Genomic DNA, 19,474 nt, shown 5'->3' on the forward strand with positions numbered 1-19,474 from the left:
GCTGGTCGTCACCGCGGGCATTCGGGCAAGGCCCGAGTCTTCCGGGACGCCTGTTCGACACCGCGGGCCCTGCGACCAGGGCCCAAGTCGCCCGGGGCAGCTGATCCATGCAGCGGGACATCTGGCACGGGCCCGAGGCGCCTGGGACAGCTGGTCGACCATGGGACCTGGGACCCGAACCGAGTCGCGCGGGAGAGTTTGTGGACACCGCGGGCCCTCGAGCACCGGCCCGAGTCGCCCAATACAGGTGGTCGAACCCGCGGGCCCTAGGACCTGGGCCCGAGTCCCCAGGGACCGCTGGTCGACCCCGGGGTCCATCAGACTCACGTGTGAGTCCCCTGGCACAGCTGTTCGACACCCAGGCCCTCAGGCACGGTCTCGAGTCGCCCGGGACAGCTGGTCAACACCGAGGGATTTCGGACACGGGCCCCAGGCGCCAGGGACTGCTGGTTGACCCCGCGGGCCATCAGAACAGGGCCTGAGTCGCGCGGGACTGCTGGTGGACCGCGCGGGCCTTTGGACCCGGGCCAATATCGCCCGGGACATATGGTCGACCCCACGGGCCGTCGGACTCGAGTGCGATCTCCGGGGACACCTGGTCGAACCCACGTGCCCTCGGACACAGGCCCGAGTGCCTGGGACAGCTGGTCGACCACGCGGGCCTTCAGACTCGGGCCCGAGTCCACCTGGACAGCTGGTCGACCCGGCGGGCCCTCGGACGCGGGCCCGAGTCCCCCGGGACAGCCTGTCGACACCGCATGCCCGTGGACCCGGGCCCGAGTCCCCCGGGACAGGTGGGCGACCCTGTGGGACCTCAGACCCGGGCCCGAGTTCCCTGGGAAAGCTGGTTGATACCGCGAGCATTCAGACCCAGGCCCGAGTCACCCGGGACATTTGGTCGAAACCGTGGGCCCTCGGAATCAGGCCGGAGTCGCCCGGGACAGCTGGTCGACCCCGCAGGTCCTCGGGCACGGGCCCGAGGCGCCAGGGAGGCCTGGTCGACACCGCGTGCCTCCGACCAGGGCCCGAGTTGCCCGGGACTGCTGGTCGACCCCGCGTGCACTCGGTCCCAAGCGCGAGTCACCAGGGACAGCTGGTTGACCCCGCGGGCCTTCAGACACGGGCCCGAGTTGCCCGGGACGCCTGTTTGACACCATGCTCACTCCGACCAGGCCCCAGTCGCCCAGGACAGCTGGTCGACCCCACGTAACCTAGGACGCAAGCGCGAGTGGTCCGGGACATCTGGTTGACACCGCAGGGCCTTGGGCCTGGGCCCGAGTCGCCCGGGACACCTGGTCGACCCTGCAGGCCCTCGCACCCGGGCCCGAGTTGCCAAAACATCGGGGCGACCTCGTGGAACCTCGGACACGAGCGCGAGTCACCCAGGACTGCTGGTCCACCCTGCGGGCACTCGGACCAAAGCACGAATCACAGGGAAAACTGGTCGACCCCGTGGGCCTTCAGGAACGGGCCCGAGCCTCCGGGACAGCCTTTCGAGACCGCAGGCCCTCGGAGCCGAACCCAAGTCAGCCAGGACAGCTGGTCGACCCCGCGGGCCTTAGGACCGAAGCGCCAGTCCCCCGGGACATCTGGTCGACACCGCGAGGCCTCGGGAATGGGCCCGAGTCGCCCAGGACAGCTGTTCGACCCCGTGGGCTCTCGGACATTGGCCCTAGTCGCCCGGGACGCCTGTTCGACACCCCGCTCCGTCCGACCAGGGCCCAAGTCCCCCGGGACAGCTGGTCGACCCTGGAGGATATCAGACACAGGCCCGAGTCGACCGGGAGATTTGGACGACACCGCGGGCCCTCGGGACCAGCCCGAGTCGCCCGGGAAAGGTTGTGGAACCCGCGGGCCCTCGGACATGGGCCCGACGTCCCCGGGACAGCTGGTCGACCCAGGGGGACATCGGGCACGGGCCCGAGTCGCCCGGTACAGATGGTCGACCGCAGGACCTCGGACACGGGCCCAAGTCACGCGGGTCTGCTGGTCGATCCCGCGGGCCCTCGGTCCCGGGCCCGAATGGCCAAAGACATCGGGTCGACCTCACGGGCCCTCGGACACAAGCGCGTGTTGCCCGGGACTGCTGGTCAACCCCGCGGGAACACGGACCCCAGCGTGAGTGGCCAGGGATAGCTGGTCGAACACGCGGGCCTTCAGACACGGGTCCGAGTCGCCCGGGGCAACTGGTGGATGCGGCTGGTCTTCGGGCCTGGGTAGAGTTCCCCGGGACAGCTGGTCGACACCACGGGATCCTGGACCCGGGCCTGAGTCCCCCTGGACAACTGGTCGACCCCGCGTGACATCTGGCACATGCCCAAGTCACCCGGGAAAGCAGGTAGGCTGCGGGACCTCGGACCCGAACTTGAGTCGCCTGGGAGAGGTGGTCCATACCACGGTCCCTCGGGCACAGGCCGGAGACGCCCGGGAAAGTCGGGCGACCCCAAGGGCCTTTGGACACAGGGCCAAAGTCGCCCGGGTCAGCTGGTCGACCCCGCGGTCCGTCGGTCCAAAGCGCGAGTGTCCCAGGAGAGCTGTGTGACACCGTGGGCCCTCGGAGCCAGGCCGGAGTCGCCTGGGACGTCTGGTTGACCCCGCGGGGCATCGGGCATGTGCTCGACTCGCCCTGGAGATCTGGTCGACCCCGCAGGCCCTCGGACTCGAGTGCGAGTCGCCCGGGACCCCTGGTGGACCCTGCGGGCCCTCGGACCCGGGCCCGAGGGCCTGGAACATCTGGTCGACACCGTGGGCCCTCGGACACGGGCCCGAGTCACGCGGGATAGCTGATCAATAATGCCGGGCCTCGGAACCGGGCCCGAGGTGCCCGAGACAGCTGGTCGACACCCCGGGCCCTGGGGCACGTGCCCGAGTCGCCCCGGAGAGCTGGTCGACCCCGCGGGCCATCGGACCCGAGCGCGATTTGCCCGGAAGAGCTTGTCGAACACATGGGCCCTCGGACCCAGGCCCGAGTGACCCGGGATGGCTGGGCAACACCGCGGTCCCTCCGACCTGAACCCGAATCGCCCGGGACACCTGGTAGACCCGGTGGGACATCGGGCCCGGGCCCAAGACACCCGGGACAGCAGGTCGACCGCGGGCCCTTGGACCCAAACTCGAGTCGCTTGGGAGAGTGGGTCGACACTGCGGGCACTCGGGCATTGGCCGAATGGGCACGGGAAAGCTGGCAGACCCCGCAGGACCCCGGCCACGGGCCCGAGTCGCCAAAGACATCAGGTCGACCTCGCGGGCAGTCGGACACGAGCGTGAGGACGCCGGGAATGCTGGTCAACCCCGTGGGCAGTCCCACCGAAGCATGTGTCGCCAGGGTCATCTGGTCGAACCCGTGGGCTCTCGGACACGGGCCCGTGTCACCCGGAGCTGGTCGTCACCGCGGGCATTCGGGCAAGGCCCGAGTCTTCCGGGACGCCTGTTCGACACCGCGGGCCCTGCGACCAGGGCCCAAGTCGCCCGGGGCAGCTGATCCATGCAGCGGGACATCTGGCACGGGCCCGAGGCGCCTGGGACAGCTGGTCGACCATGGGACCTGGGACCCGAACCGAGTCGCGCGGGAGAGTTTGTGGACACCGCGGGCCCTCGAGCACCGGCCCGAGTCGCCCAATACAGGTGGTCGAACCCGCGGGCCCTAGGACCTGGGCCCGAGTCCCCAGGGACCGCTGGTCGACCCCGGGGTCCATCAGACTCACGTGTGAGTCCCCTGGCACAGCTGTTCGACACCCAGGCCCTCAGGCACGGTCTCGAGTCGCCCGGGACAGCTGGTCAACACCGAGGGATTTCGGACACGGGCCCCAGGCACCAGGGACTGCTGGTTGACCCCGCGGGCCATCAGAACAGGGCCTGAGTCGCGAGGGCCTGCTGGTGGACCGCGCGGGCCTTTGGACCCGGGCCAATATCGCCCGGGACATATGGTCGACCCCACGGGCCGTCGGACTCGAGTGCGATCTCCGGGGACACCTGGTCGAACCCACGTGCCCTCGGACACAGGCCCGAGTGCCTGGGACAGCTGGTCGACCACGCGGGCCTTCAGACTCGGGCCCGAGTCCACCTGGACAGCTGGTCGACCCGGCGGGCCCTCGGACGCGGGCCCGAGTCCCCCGGGACAGCCTGTCGACACCGCATGCCCGTGGACCCGGGCCCGAGTCCCCCGGGACAGGTGGGCGACCCTGTGGGACCTCAGACCCGGGCCCGAGTTCCCTGGGAAAGCTGGTTGATACCGCGAGCATTCAGACCCAGGCCCGAGTCACCCGGGACATTTGGTCGAAACCGTGGGCCCTCGGAATCAGGCCGGAGTCGCCCGGGACAGCTGGTCGACCCCGCAGGTCCTCGGGCACGGGCCCGAGGCGCCAGGGAGGCCTGGTCGACACCGCGTGCCTCCGACCAGGGCCCGAGTTGCCCGGGACTGCTGGTCGACCCCGCGTGCACTCGGTCCCAAGCGCGAGTCACCAGGGACAGCTGGTTGACCCCGCGGGCCTTCAGACACGGGCCCGAGTTGCCCGGGACGCCTGTTTGACACCATGCTCACTCCGACCAGGCCCCAGTCGCCCAGGACAGCTGGTCGACCCCACGTAACCTAGGACGCAAGCGCGAGTGGTCCGGGACATCTGGTTGACACCGCAGGGCCTTGGGCCTGGGCCCGAGTCGCCCGGGACACCTGGTCGACCCTGCAGGCCCTCGCACCCGGGCCCGAGTTGCCAAAACATCGGGGCGACCTCGTGGAACCTCGGACACGAGCGCGAGTCACCCAGGACTGCTGGTCCACCCTGCGGGCACTCGGACCAAAGCACGAATCACAGGGAAAACTGGTCGACCCCGTGGGCCTTCAGGAACGGGCCCGAGCCTCCGGGACAGCCTTTCGAGCCCGCAGGCCCTCGGAGCCGAACCCAAGTCAGCCAGGACAGCTGGTCGACCCCGCGGGCCTTAGGACCGAAGCGCCAGTCCCCCGGGACATCTGGTCGACACCGCGAGGCCTCGGGAATGGGCCCGAGTCGCCCAGGACAGCTGTTCGACCCCGTGGGCTCTCGGACATTGGCCCTAGTCGCCCGGGACGCCTGTTCGACACCCCGCTCCGTCCGACCAGGGCCCAAGTCCCCCGGGACAGCTGGTCGACCCTGGAGGATATCAGACACAGGCCCGAGTCGACCGGGAGATTTGGACGACACCGCGGGCCCTCGGGACCAGCCCGAGTCGCCCGGGAAAGGTTGTGGAACCCGCGGGCCCTCGGACATGGGCCCGACGTCCCCGGGACAGCTGTTGGACCCAGGGGGACATCGGGCACGGGCCCGAGTCGCCCGGTACAGATGGTCGACCGCAGGACCTCGGACACGGGCCCAAGTCACGCGGGTCTGCTGGTCGATCCCGCGGGCCCTCGGTCCCGGGCCCGAATGGCCAAAGACATCGGGTCGACCTCACGGGCCCTCGGACACAAGCGCGTGTTGCCCGGGACTGCTGGTCAACCCCGCGGGAACACGGACCCCAGCGTGAGTGGCCAGGGATAGCTGGTCGAACACGCGGGCCTTCAGACACGGGTCCGAGTCGCCCGGGGCAACTGGTGGATGCGGCTGGTCTTCGGGCCTGGGTAGAGTTCCCCGGGACAGCTGGTCGACACCACGGGATCCTGGACCCGGGCCTGAGTCCCCCTGGACAACTGGTCGACCCCGCGTGACATCTGGCACATGCCCAAGTCACCCGGGAAAGCAGGTAGGCTGCGGGACCTCGGACCCGAACTTGAGTCGCCTGGGAGAGGTGGTCCATACCACGGTCCCTCGGGCACAGGCCGGAGACGCCCGGGAAAGTCGGGCGACCCCAAGGGCCTTTGGACACAGGGCCAAAGTCGCCCGGGTCAGCTGGTCGACCCCGCGGTCCGTCGGTCCAAAGCGCGAGTGTCCCAGGAGAGCTGTGTGACACCGTGGGCCCTCGGAGCCAGGCCGGAGTCGCCTGGGACGTCTGGTTGACCCCGCGGGGCATCGGGCATGTGCTCGACTCGCCCTGGAGATCTGGTCGACCCCGCAGGCCCTCGGACTCGAGTGCGAGTCGCCCGGGACCCCTGGTGGACCCTGCGGGCCCTCGGACCCGGGCCCGAGGGCCTGGAACATCTGGTCGACACCGTGGGCCCTCGGACACGGGCCCGAGTCACGCGGGATAGCTGATCAATAATGCCGGGCCTCGGAACCGGGCCCGAGGTGCCCGAGACAGCTGGTCGACACCCCGGGCCCTGGGGCACGTGCCCGAGTCGCCCCGGAGAGCTGGTCGACCCCGCGGGCCATCGGACCCGAGCGCGATTTGCCCGGAAGAGCTTGTCGAACACATGGGCCCTCGGACCCAGGCCCGAGTGACCCGGGATGGCTGGGCAACACCGCGGTCCCTCCGACCTGAACCCGAATCGCCCGGGACACCTGGTAGACCCGGTGGGACATCGGGCACGGGCCCAAGACACCCGGGACAGCAGGTCGACCGCGGGCCCTTGGACCCAAACTCGAGTCGCTTGGGAGAGTGGGTCGACACTGCGGGCACTCGGGCATTGGCCGAATGGGCACGGGAAAGCTGGCAGACCCCGCAGGACCCCGGCCACGGGCCCGAGTCGCCAAAGACATCAGGTCGACCTCGCGGGCAGTCGGACACGAGCGCGAGGACGCCGGGAATGCTGGTCAACCCCGTGGGCAGTCCCACCGAAGCATGTGTCGCCAGGGTCATCTGGTCGAACCCGTGGGCCCTCGGACACGGGCCCGCGTCACCCGGAGGTGGTCGTCACCGCGGGCATTCGGGCAAGGCCCGAGTCTTCCGGGACGCCTGTTCGACACCGCGGGCCCTGCGACCAGGGCCCAAGTCGCCCGGGGCAGCTGATCCATGCAGCGGGACATCTGGCACGGGCCCGAGGCGCCTGGGACAGCTGGTCGACCATGGGACCTGGGACCCGAACCGAGTCGCGCGGGAGAGTTTGTGGACACCGCGGGCCCTCGAGCACCGGCCCGAGTCGCCCAATACAGGTGGTCGAACCCGCGGGCCCTAGGACCTGGGCCCGAGTCCCCAGGGACCGCTGGTCGACCCCGGGGTCCATCAGACTCACGTGTGAGTCCCCTGGCACAGCTGTTCGACACCCAGGCCCTCAGGCACGGTCTCGAGTCGCCCGGGACAGCTGGTCAACACCGAGGGATTTCGGACACGGGCCCCAGGCGCCAGGGACTGCTGGTTGACCCCGCGGGCCATCAGAACAGGGCCTGAGTCGCGCGGGCCTGCTGGTGGACCGCGCGGGCCTTTGGACCCGGGCCAATATCGCCCGGGACATATGGTCGACCCCACGGGCCGTCGGACTCGAGTGCGATCTCCGGGGACACCTGGTCGAACCCACGTGCCCTCGGACACAGGCCCGAGTGCCTGGGACAGCTCGTCGACCACGCGGGCCTTCAGACTCGGGCCCGAGTCCACCTGGACAGCTGGTCGACCCGGCGGGCCCTCGGACGCGGGCCCGAGTCCCCCGGGACAGCCTGTCGACACCGCATGCCCGTGGACCCGGGCCCGAGTCCCCCGGGACAGGTGGGCGACCCTGTGGGACCTCAGACCCGGGCCCGAGTTCCCTGGGAAAGCTGGTTGATACCGCGAGCATTCAGACCCAGGCCCGAGTCACCCGGGACATTTGGTCGAAACCGTGGGCCCTCGGAATCAGGCCGGAGTCGCCCGGGACAGCTGGTCGACCCCGCAGGTCCTCGGGCACGGGCCCGAGGCGCCAGGGAGGCCTGGTCGACACCGCGTGCCTCCGACCAGGGCCCGAGTTGCCCGGGACTGCTGGTCGACCCCGCGTGCACTCGGTCCCAAGCGCGAGTCACCAGGGACAGCTGGTTGACCCTGCGGGCCTTCAGACACGGGCCCGAGTTGCCCGGGACGCCTGTTTGACACCATGCTCCCTCCGACCAGGCCCCAGTCGCCCAGGACAACTGGTCGACCCCACGTAACCTAGGACGCAAGCGCGAGTGGTCCGGGACATCTGGTTGACACCGCAGGGCCTTGGGCCTGGGCCCGAGTCGCCCGGGACACCTGGTCGACCCTGCAGGCCCTCGCACCCGGGCCCGAGTTGCCAAAACATCGGGGCGACCTCGTGGAACCTCGGACACGAGCGCGAGTCACCCAGGACTGCTGGTCCACCCTGCGGGCACTCGGACCAAAGCACGAATCACAGGGAAAACTGGTCGACCCCGTGGGCCTTCAGGAACGGGCCCGAGCCTCCGGGACAGCCTTTCGAGCCCGCAGGCCCTCGGAGCCGAACCCAAGTCAGCCAGGACAGCTGGTCGACCCCGCGGGCCTTAGGACCGAAGCGCCAGTCCCCCGGGACATCTGGTCGACACCGCGAGGCCTCGGGAATGGGCCCGAGTCGCCCAGGACAGCTGTTCGACCCCGTGGGCTCTCGGACATTGGCCCTAGTCGCCCGGGACGCCTGTTCGACACCCCGCTCCGTCCGACCAGGGCCCAAGTCCCCCGGGACAGCTGGTCGACCCTGGAGGATATCAGACACAGGCCCGAGTCGACCGGGAGATTTGGACGACACCGCGGGCCCTCGGGACCAGCCCGAGTCGCCCGGGAAAGGTTGTGGAACCCGCGGGCCCTCGGACATGGGCCCGACGTCCCCGGGACAGCTGGTCGACCCAGGGGGACATCGGGCACGGGCCCGAGTCGCCCGGTACAGATGGTCGACCGCAGGACCTCGGACACGGGCCCAAGTCACGCGGGTCTGCTGGTCGATCCCGCGGGCCCTCGGTCCCGGGCCCGAATGGCCAAAGACATCGGGTCGACCTCACGGGCCCTCGGACACAAGCGCGTGTTGCCCGGGACTGCTGGTCAACCCCGCGGGAACACGGACCCCAGCGTGAGTGGCCAGGGATAGCTGGTCGAACACGCGGGCCTTCAGACACGGGTCCGAGTCGCCCGGGGCAACTGGTGGATGCGGCTGGTCTTCGGGCCTGGGTAGAGTTCCCCGGGACAGCTGGTCGACACCACGGGATCCTGGACCCGGGCCTGAGTCCCCCTGGACAACTGGTCGACCCCGCGTGACATCTGGCACATGCCCAAGTCACCCGGGAAAGCAGGTAGGCTGCGGGACCTCGGACCCGAACTTGAGTCGCCTGGGAGAGGTGGTCCATACCACGGTCCCTCGGGCACAGGCCGGAGACGCCCGGGAAAGTCGGGCGACCCCAAGGGCCTTGGGACACAGGGCCAAAGTCGCCCGGGTCAGCTGGTCGACCCCGCGGTCCGTCGGTCCAAAGCGCGAGTGTCCCAGGAGAGCTGTGTGACACCGTGGGCCCTCGGAGCCAGGCCGGAGTCGCCTGGGACGTCTGGTTGACCCCGCGGGGCATCGGGCATGTGCTCGACTCGCCCTGGAGATCTGGTCGACCCCGCAGGCCCTCGGACTCGAGTGCGAGTCGCCCGGGACCCCTGGTGGACCCTGCGGGCCCTCGGACCCGGGCCCGAGGGCCTGGAACATCTGGTCGACACCGTGGGCCCTCGGACACGGGCCCGAGTCACGCGGGATAGCTGATCAATAATGCCGGGCCTCGGAACCGGGCCCGAGGTGCCCGAGACAGCTGGTCGACACCCCGGGCCCTGGGGCACGTGCCCGAGTCGCCCCGGAGAGCTGGTCGACCCCGCGGGCCATCGGACCCGAGCGCGATTTGCCCGGAAGAGCTTGTCGAACACATGGGCCCTCGGACCCAGGCCCGAGTGACCCGGGATGGCTGGGCAACACCGCGGTCCCTCCGACCTGAACCCGAATCGCCCGGGACACCTGGTAGACCCGGTGGGACATCGGGCCCGGGCCCAAGACACCCGGGACAGCAGGTCGACCGCGGGCCCTTGGACCCAAACTCGAGTCGCTTGGGAGAGTGGGTCGACACTGCGGGCACTCGGGCATTGGCCGAATGGGCACGGGAAAGCTGGCAGACCCCGCAGGACCCCGGCCACGGGCCCGAGTCGCCAAAGACATCAGGTCGACCTCGCGGGCAGTCGGACACGAGCGCGAGGACGCCGGGAATGCTGGTCAACCCCGTGGGCAGTCCCACCGAAGCATGTGTCGCCAGGGTCATCTGGTCGAACCCGTGGGCCCTCGGACACGGGCCCGCGTCACCCGGAGCTGGTCGTCACCGCGGGCATTCGGGCAAGGCCCGAGTCTTCCGGGACGCCTGTTCGACACCGCGGGCCCTGCGACCAGGGCCCAAGTCGCCCGGGGCAGCTGATCCATGCAGCGGGACATCTGGCACGGGCCCGAGGCGCCTGGGACAGCTGGTCGACCATGGGACCTGGGACCCGAACCGAGTCGCGCGGGAGAGTTTGTGGACACCGCGGGCCCTCGAGCACCGGCCCGAGTCGCCCAATACAGGTGGTCGAACCCGCGGGCCCTAGGACCTGGGCCCGAGTCCCCAGGGACCGCTGGTCGACCCCGGGGTCCATCAGACTCACGTGTGAGTCCCCTGGCACAGCTGTTCGACACCCAGGCCCTCAGGCACGGTCTCGAGTCGCCCGGGACAGCTGGTCAACACCGAGGGATTTCGGACACGGGCCCCAGGCGCCAGGGACTGCTGGTTGACCCCGCGGGCCATCAGAACAGGGCCTGAGTCGCGCGGGCCTGCTGGTGGACCGCGCGGGCCTTTGGACCCGGGCCAATATCGCCCGGGACATATGGTCGACCCCACGGGCCGTCGGACTCGAGTGCGATCTCCGGGGACACCTGGTCGAACCCACGTGCCCTCGGACACAGGCCCGAGTGCCTGGGACAGCTGGTCGACCACGCGGGCCTTCAGACTCGGGCCCGAGTCCACCTGGACAGCTGGTCGACCCGGCGGGCCCTCGGACGCGGGCCCGAGTCCCCCGGGACAGCCTGTCGACAACGCATGCCCGTGGACCCGGGCCCGAGTCCCCCGGGACAGGTGGGCGACCCTGTGGGACCTCAGACACGGGCCCGAGTTCCCTGGGAAAGCTGGTTGATACCGCGAGCATTCAGACCCAGGCCCGAGTCACCCGGGACATTTGGTCGAAACCGTGGGCCCTCGGAATCAGGCCGGAGTCGCCCGGGACAGCTGGTCGACCCCGCAGGTCCTCGGGCACGGGCCCGAGGCGCCAGGGAGGCCTGGTCGACACCGCGTGCCTCCGACCAGGGCCCGAGTTGCCCGGGACTGCTGGTCGACCCCGCGTGCACTCGGTCCCAAGCGCGAGTCACCAGGGACAGCTGGTTGACCCCGCGGGCCTTCAGACACGGGCCCGAGTTGCCCGGGACGCCTGTTTGACACCATGCTCCCTCCCACCAGGCCCCAGTCGCCCAGGACAGCTGGTCGACCCCACGTAACCTAGGACGCAAGCGCGAGTGGTCCGGGACATCTGGTTGACACCGCAGGGCCTTGGGCCTGGGCCCGAGTCGCCCGGGACACCTGGTCGACCCTGCAGGCCCTCGCACCCGGGCCCGAGTTGCCAAAACATCGGGGCGACCTCGTGGAACCTCGGACACGAGCGCGAGTCACCCAGGACTGCTGGTCCACCCTGCGGGCACTCGGACCAAAGTACGAATCACAGGGAAAACTGGTCGACCCCGTGGGCCTTCAGGAACGGGCCCGAGCCTCCGGGACAGCCTTTCGAGCCCGCAGGCCCTCGGAGCCGAACCCAAGTCAGCCAGGACAGCTGGTCGACCCCGCGGGCCTTAGGACCGAAGCGCCAGTCCCCCGGGACATCTGGTCGACACCGCGAGGCCTCGGGAATGGGCCCGAGTCGCCCAGGACAGCTGTTCGACCCCGTGGGCTCTCGGACATTGGCCCTAGTCGCCCGGGACGCCTGTTCGACACCCCGCTCCGTCCGACCAGGGCCCAAGTCCCCCGGGACAGCTGGTCGACCCTGGAGGATATCAGACACAGGCCCGAGTCGACCGGGAGATTTGGACGACACCGCGGGCCCTCGGGACCAGCCCGAGTCGCCCGGGAAAGGTTGTGGAACCCGCGGGCCCTCGGACATGGGCCCGACGTCCCCGGGACAGCTGGTCGACCCAGGGGGACATCGGGCACGGGCCCGAGTCGCCCGGTACAGATGGTCGACCGCAGGACCTCGGACACGGGCCCAAGTCACGCGGGTCTGCTGGTCGATCCCGCGGGCCCTCGGTCCCGGGCCCGAATGGCCAAAGACATCGGGTCGACCTCCCGGGCCCTCGGACACAAGCGCGTGTTGCCCGGGACTGCTGGTCAACCCCGCGGGAACACGGACCCCAGCGTGAGTGGCCAGGGATAGCTGGTCGAACACGCGGGCCTTCAGACACGGGTCCGAGTCGCCCGGGGCAACTGGTGGATGCGGCTGGTCTTCGGGCCTGGGTAGAGTTCCCCGGGACAGCTGGTCGACACCACGGGATCCTGGACCCGGGCCTGAGTCCCCCTGGACAACTGGTCGACCCCGCGTGACATCTGGCACATGCCCAAGTCACCCGGGAAAGCAGGTAGGCTGCGGGACCTCGGACCCGAACTTGAGTCGCCTGGGAGAGGTGGTCCATACCACGGTCCCTCGGGCACAGGCCGGAGACGCCCGGGAAAGTCGGGCGACCCCAAGGGCCTTGGGACACAGGGCCAAAGTCGCCCGGGTCAGCTGGTCGACCCCGCGGTCCGTCGGTCCAAAGCGCGGGTGTCCCAGGAGAGCTGTGTGACACCGTGGGCCCTCGGAGCCAGGCCGGAGTCGCCTGGGACGTCTGGTTGACCCCGCGGGGCATCGGGCATGTGCTCGACTCGCCCTGGAGATCTGGTCGACCCCGCAGGCCCTCGGACTCGAGTGCGAGTCGCCCGGGACCCCTGGTGGACCCTGCGGGCCCTCGGACCCGGGCCCGAGTGCCTGGAACATCTGGTCGACACCGTGGGCCCTCGGACACGGGCCCGAGTCACGCGGGATAGCTGATCAATAATGCCGGGCCTCGGAACCGGGCCCGAGGTGCCCGAGACAGCTGGTCGACACCCCGGGCCCTGGGGCACGTGCCCGAGTCGCCCCGGAGAGCTGGTCGACCCCGCGGGCCATCGGACCCGAGCGCGATTTGCCCGGAAGAGCTTGTCGAACACATGGGCCCTCGGACCCAGGCCCGAGTGACCCGGGATGGCTGGGCAACACCGCGGTCCCTCCGACCTGAACCCGAATCGCCCGGGACACCTGGTAGACCCGGTGGGACATCGGGCCCGGGCCCAAGACACCCGGGACAGCAGGTCGACCGCGGGCCCTTGGACCCAAACTCGAGTCGCTTGGGAGAGTGGGTCGACAGTGCGGGCACTCGGGCATTGGCCGAATGGGCACGGGAAAGCTGGCAGACCCCGCAGGACCCCGGCCACGGGCCCGAGTCGCCAAAGACATCAGGTCGACCTCGCGGGCAGTCGGACACGAGCGCGAGGACGCCGGGAATGCTGGTCAACCCCGTGGGCAGTCCCACCGAAGCATGTGTCGCCAGGGTCATCTGGTCGAACCCGTGGGCCCTCGGACACGGGCCCGTGTCACCCGGAGCTGGTCGTCACCGCGGGCATTCGGGCAAGGCCCGAGTCTTCCGGGACGCCTGTTCGACACCGCGGGCCCTGCGACCAGGGCCCAAGTCGCCCGGGGCAGCTGATCCATGCAGCGGGACATCTGGCACGGGCCCGAGGCGCCTGGGACAGCTGGTCGACCATGGGACCTGGGACCCGAACCGAGTCGCGCGGGAGAGTTTGTGGACACCGCGGGCCCTCGAGCACCGGCCCGAGTCGCCCAATACAGGTGGTCGAACCCGCGGGCCCTAGGACCTGGGCCCGAGTCCCCAGGGACCGCTGGTCGACCCCGGGGTCCATCAGACTCACGTGTGAGTCCCCTGGCACAGCTGTTCGACACCCAGGCCCTCAGGCACGGTCTCGAGTCGCCCGGGACAGCTGGTCAACACCGAGGGATTTCGGACACGGGCCCCAGGCGCCAGGGACTGCTGGTTGACCCCGCGGGCCATCAGAACAGGGCCTGAGTCGCGCGGGCCTGCTGGTGGACCGCGCGGGCCTTTGGACCCGGGCCAATATCGCCCGGGACATATGGTCGACCCCACGGGCCGTCGGACTCGAGTGCGATCTCCGGGGACACCTGGTCGAACCCACGTGCCCTCGGACACAGGCCCGAGTGCCTGGGACAGCTGGTCGACCACGCGGGCCTTCAGACTCGGGCCCGAGTCCACCTGGACAGCTGGTCGACCCGGCGGGCCCTCGGACGCGGGCCCGAGTCCCCCGGGACAGCCTGTCGACAACACATGCCTGTGGACCCGGGCCCGAGTCCCCCGGGACAGGTGGGCGACCCTGTGGGACCTCAGACCCGGGCCCGAGTTCCCTGGGAAAGCTGGTTGATACCGCGAGCATTCAGACCCAGGCCCGAGTCACCCGGGACATTTGGTCGAAACCGTGGGCCCTCGGAATCAGGCCGGAGTCGCCCGGGACAGCTGGTCGACCCCGCAGGTCCTCGGGCCCGGGCCCGAGGCGCCAGGGAGGCCTGGTCGACACCGCGTACCTCCGACCAGGGCCCGAGTTGCCCGGGACTGCTGGTCGACCCCGCGTGCACTCGGTCCCAAGCGCGAGTCACCAGGGACAGCTGGTTGACCCCGCGGGCCTTCAGACACGGGCCCGAGTTGCCCGGGACGCCTGTTTGACACCATGCTCCCTCCCACCAGGCCCCAGTCGCCCAGGACAGCTGGTCGACCCCACGTAACCTAGGACGCAAGCGCGAGTGGTCCGGGACATCTGGTTGACACCGCAGGGCCTTGGGCCTGGGCCCGAGTCGCCCGGGACACCTGGTCGACCCTGCAGGCCCTCGCACCCGGGCCCGAGTTGCCAAAACATCGGGGCGACCTCGTGGAACCTCGGACACGAGCGCGAGTCACCCAGGACTGCTGGTCCACCCTGCGGGCACTCGGACCAAAGCACGAATCACAGGGAAAACTGGTCGACCCCGTGGGCCTTCAGGAACGGGCCCGAGCCTCCGGGACAGCCTTTCGAGCCCGCAGGCCCTCGGAGCCGAACCCAAGTCAGCCAGGACAGCTGGTCGACCCCGCGGGCCTTAGGACCGAAGCGCCAGTCCCCCGGGACATCTGGTCGACACCGCGAGGCCTCGGGAATGGGCCCGAGTCGCCCAGGACAGCTGTTCGACCCCGTGGGCTCTCGGACATTGGCCCTAGTCGCCCGGGACGCCTGTTCGACACCCCGCTCCGTCCGACCAGGGCCCAAGTCCCCCGGGACAGCTGGTCGACCCTGGAGGATATCAGACACAGGCCCGAGTCGACCGGGAGATTTGGACGACACCGCGGGCCCTCGGGACCAGCCCGAGTCGCCCGGGAAAGGTTGTGGAACCCGCGGGCCCTCGGACATGGGCCCGACGTCCCCGGGACAGCTGGTCGACCCAGGGGGACATCGGGCACGGGCCCGAGTCGCCCGGTACAGATGGTCGACCGCAGGACCTCGGACACGGGCCCAAGTCACGCGGGTCTGCTGGTCGATCCCGCGGGCCCTCGGTCCCGGGCCCGAATGGCCAAAGACATCGGGTCGACCTCACGGGCCCTCGGACACAAGCGCGTGTTGCCCGGGACTGCTGGTCAACCCCGCGGGAACACGGACCCCAGCGTGAGTGGCCAGGGATAGCTGGTCGAACACGCGGGCCTTCAGACACGGGTCCGAGTCGCCCGGGGCAACTGGTGGATGCGGCTGGTCTTCGGGCCTGGGTAGAGTTCCCCGGGACAGCTGGTCGACACCACGGGATCCTGGACCCGGGCCTGAGTCCCCCTGGACAACTGGTCGACCCCGCGTGACATCTGGCACATGCCCAAGTCACCCGGGAAAGCAGGTAGGCTGCGGGACCTCGGACCCGAACTTGAGTCGCCTGGGAGAGGTGGTCCATACCACGGTCCCTCGGGCACAGGCCGGAGACGCCCGGGAAAGTCGGGCGACCCCAAGGGCCTTGGGACACAGGGCCAAAGTCGCCCGGGTCAGCTGGTCGACCCCGCGGTCCGTCGGTCCAAAGCGCGAGTGTCCCAGGAGAGCTGTGTGACACCGTGGGCCCTCGGAGCCAGGCCGGAGTCGCCTGGGACGTCTGGTTGACCCCGCGGGGCATCGGGCATGTGCTCGACTCGCCCTGGAGATCTGGTCGACCCCGCAGGCCCTCGGACTCGAGTGCGAGTCGCCCGGGACCCCTGGTGGACCCTGCGGGCCCTCGGACCCGGGCCCGAGGGCCTGGAACATCTGGTCGACACCGTGGGCCCTCGGACACGGGCCCGAGTCACGCGGGATAGCTGATCAATAATGCCGGGCCTCGGAACCGGGCCCGAGGTGCCCGAGACAGCTGGTCGACACCCCGGGCCCTGGGGCACGTGCCCGAGTCGCCCCGGAGAGCTGGTCGACCCCGCGGGCCATCGGACCCGAGCGCGATTTGCCCGGAAGAGCTTGTCGAACACATGGGCCCTCGGACCCAGGCCCGAGTGACCCGGGATGGCTGGGCAACACCGCGGTCCCTCCGACCTGAACCCGAATCGCCCGGGACACCTGGTAGACCCGGTGGGACATCGGGCCCGGGCCCAAGACACCCGGGACAGCAGGTCGACCGCGGGCCCTTGGACCCAAACTCGAGTCGCTTGGGAGAGTGGGTCGACAGTGCGGGCACTCGGGCATTGGCCGAATGGGCACGGGAAAGCTGGCAGACCCCGCAGGACCCCGGCCACGGGCCCGAGTCGCCAAAGACATCAGGTCGACCTCGCGGGCAGTCGGACACGAGCGCGAGGACGCCGGGAATGCTGGTCAACCCCGTGGGCAGTCCCACCGAAGCATGTGTCGCCAGGGTCATCTGGTCGAACCCGTGGGCCCTCGGACACGGGCCCGTGTCACCCGGAGCTGGTCGTCACCGCGGGCATTCGGGCAAGGCCCGAGTCTTCCGGGACGCCTGTTCGACACCGCGGGCCCTGCGACCAGGGCCCAAGTCGCCCGGGGCAGCTGATCCATGCAGCGGGACATCTGGCACGGGCCCGAGGCGCCTGGGACAGCTGGTCGACCATGGGACCTGGGACCCGAACCGAGTCGCGCGGGAGAGTTTGTGGACACCGCGGGCCCTCGAGCACCGGCCCGAGTCGCCCAATACAGGTGGTCGAACCCGCGGGCCCTAGGACCTGGGCCCGAGTCCCCAGGGACCGCTGGTCGACCCCGGGGTCCATCAGACTCACGTGTGAGTCCCCTGGCACAGCTGTTCGACACCCAGGCCCTCAGGCACGGTCTCGAGTCGCCCGGGACAGCTGGTCAACACCGAGGGATTTCGGACACGGGCCCCAGGCGCCAGGGACTGCTGGTTGACCCCGCGGGCCATCAGAACAGGGCCTGAGTCGCGCGGGCCTGCTGGTGGACCGCGCGGGCCTTTGGACCCGGGCCAATATCGCCCGGGACATATGGTCGACCCCACGGGCCGTCGGACTCGAGTGCGATCTCCGGGGACACCTGGTCGAACCCACGTGCCCTCGGACACAGGCCCGAGTGCCTGGGACAGCTGGTCGACCACGCGGGCCTTCAGACTCGGGCCCGAGTCCACCTGGACAGCTGGTCGACCCGGCGGGCCCTCGGACGCGGGCCCGAGTCCCCCGGGACAGCCTGTCGACAACACATGCCTGTGGACCCGGGCCCGAGTCCCCCGGGACAGGTGGGCGACCCTGTGGGACCTCAGACCCGGGCCCGAGTTCCCTGGGAAAGCTGGTTGATACCGCGAGCATTCAGACCCAGGCCCGAGTCACCCGGGACATTTGGTCGAAACCGTGGGCCCTCGGAATCAGGCCGGAGTCGCCCGGGACAGCTGGTCGACCCCGCAGGTCCTCGGGCCCGGGCCCGAGGCGCCAGGGAGGCCTGGTCGACACCGCGTACCTCCGACCAGGGCCCGAGTTGCCCGGGACTGCTGGTCGACCCCGCGTGCACTCGGTCCCAAGCGCGAGTCACCAGGGACAGCTGGTTGACCCCGCGGGCCTTCAGACACGGGCCCGAGTTGCCCGGGACGCCTGTTTGACACCATGCTCCCTCCCACCAGGCCCCAGTCGCCCAGGACAGCTGGTCGACCCCACGTAACCTAGGACGCAAGCGCGAGTGGTCCGGGACATCTGGTTGACACCGCAGGGCCTTGGGCCTGGGCCCGAGTCGCCCGGGACACCTGGTCGACCCTGCAGGCCCTCGCACCCGGGCCCGAGTTGCCAAAACATCGGGGCGACCTCGTGGAACCTCGGACACGAGCGCGAGTCACCCAGGACTGCTGGTCCACCCTGCGGGCACTCGGACCAAAGCACGAATCACAGGGAAAACTGGTCGACCCCGTGGGCCTTCAGGAACGGGCCCGAGCCTCCGGGACAGCCTTTCGAGCCCGCAGGCCCTCGGAGCCGAACCCAAGTCAGCCAGGACAGCTGGTCGACCCCGCGGGCCTTAGGACCGAAGCGCCAGTCCCCCGGGACATCTGGTCGACACCGCGAGGCCTCGGGAATGGGCCCGAGTCGCCCAGGACAGCTGTTCGACCCCGTGGGCTCTCGGACATTGGCCCTAGTCGCCCGGGACGCCTGTTCGACACCCCGCTCCGTCCGACCAGGGCCCAAGTCCCCCGGGACAGCTGGTCGACCCTGGAGGATATCAGACACAGGCCCGAGTCGACCGGGAGATTTGGACGACACCGCGGGCCCTCGGGACCAGCCCGAGTCGCCCGGGAAAGGTTGTGGAACCCGCGGGCCCTCGGACATGGGCCCGACGTCCCCGGGACAGCTGGTCGACCCAGGGGGACATCGGGCACGGGCCCGAGTCGCCCGGTACAGATGGTCGACCGCAGGACCTCGGACACGGGCCCAAGTCACGCGGGTCTGCTGGTCGATCCCGCGGGCCCTCGGTCCCGGGCCCGAATGGCCAAAGACATCGGGTCGACCTCACGGGCCCTCGGACACAAGTGCGTGTTGCCCGGGACTGCTGGTCAACCCCGCGGGAACACGGACCCCAGCGTGAGTGGCCAGGGATAGCTGGTCGAACACGCGGGCCTTCAGACACGGGTCCGAGTCGCCCGGGGCAACTGGTGGATGCGGCTGGTCTTCGGGCCTGGGTAGAGTTCCCCGGGACAGCTGGTCGACACCACGGGATCCTGGACCCGGGCCTGAGTCCCCCTGGACAACTGGTCGACCCCGCGTGACATCTGGCACATGCCCAAGTCACCCGGGAAAGCAGGTAGGCTGCGGGACCTCGGACCCGAACTTGAGTCGCCTGGGAGAGGTGGTCCATACCACGGTCCCTCGGGCACAGGCCGGAGACGCCCGGGAAAGTCGGGCGACCCCAAGGGCCTTTGGACACAGGGCCAAAGTCGCCCGGGTCAGCTGGTCGACCCCGCGGTCCGTCGGTCCAAAGCGCGAGTGTCCCAGGAGAGCTGTGTGACACCGTGGGCCCTCGGAGCCAGGCCGGAGTCGCCTGGGACGTCTGGT

Source organism: Sus scrofa, chromosome 5, assembly GCF_054392235.1.
Source record: "Sus scrofa isolate SSC_HxYL_T2T_F1_AM1 chromosome 5, Sscrofa_HxYL_maternal_Yorkshire_Landrace_v2.0, whole genome shotgun sequence".
Lineage (NCBI taxonomy): Eukaryota > Metazoa > Chordata > Mammalia > Artiodactyla > Suidae > Sus > Sus scrofa.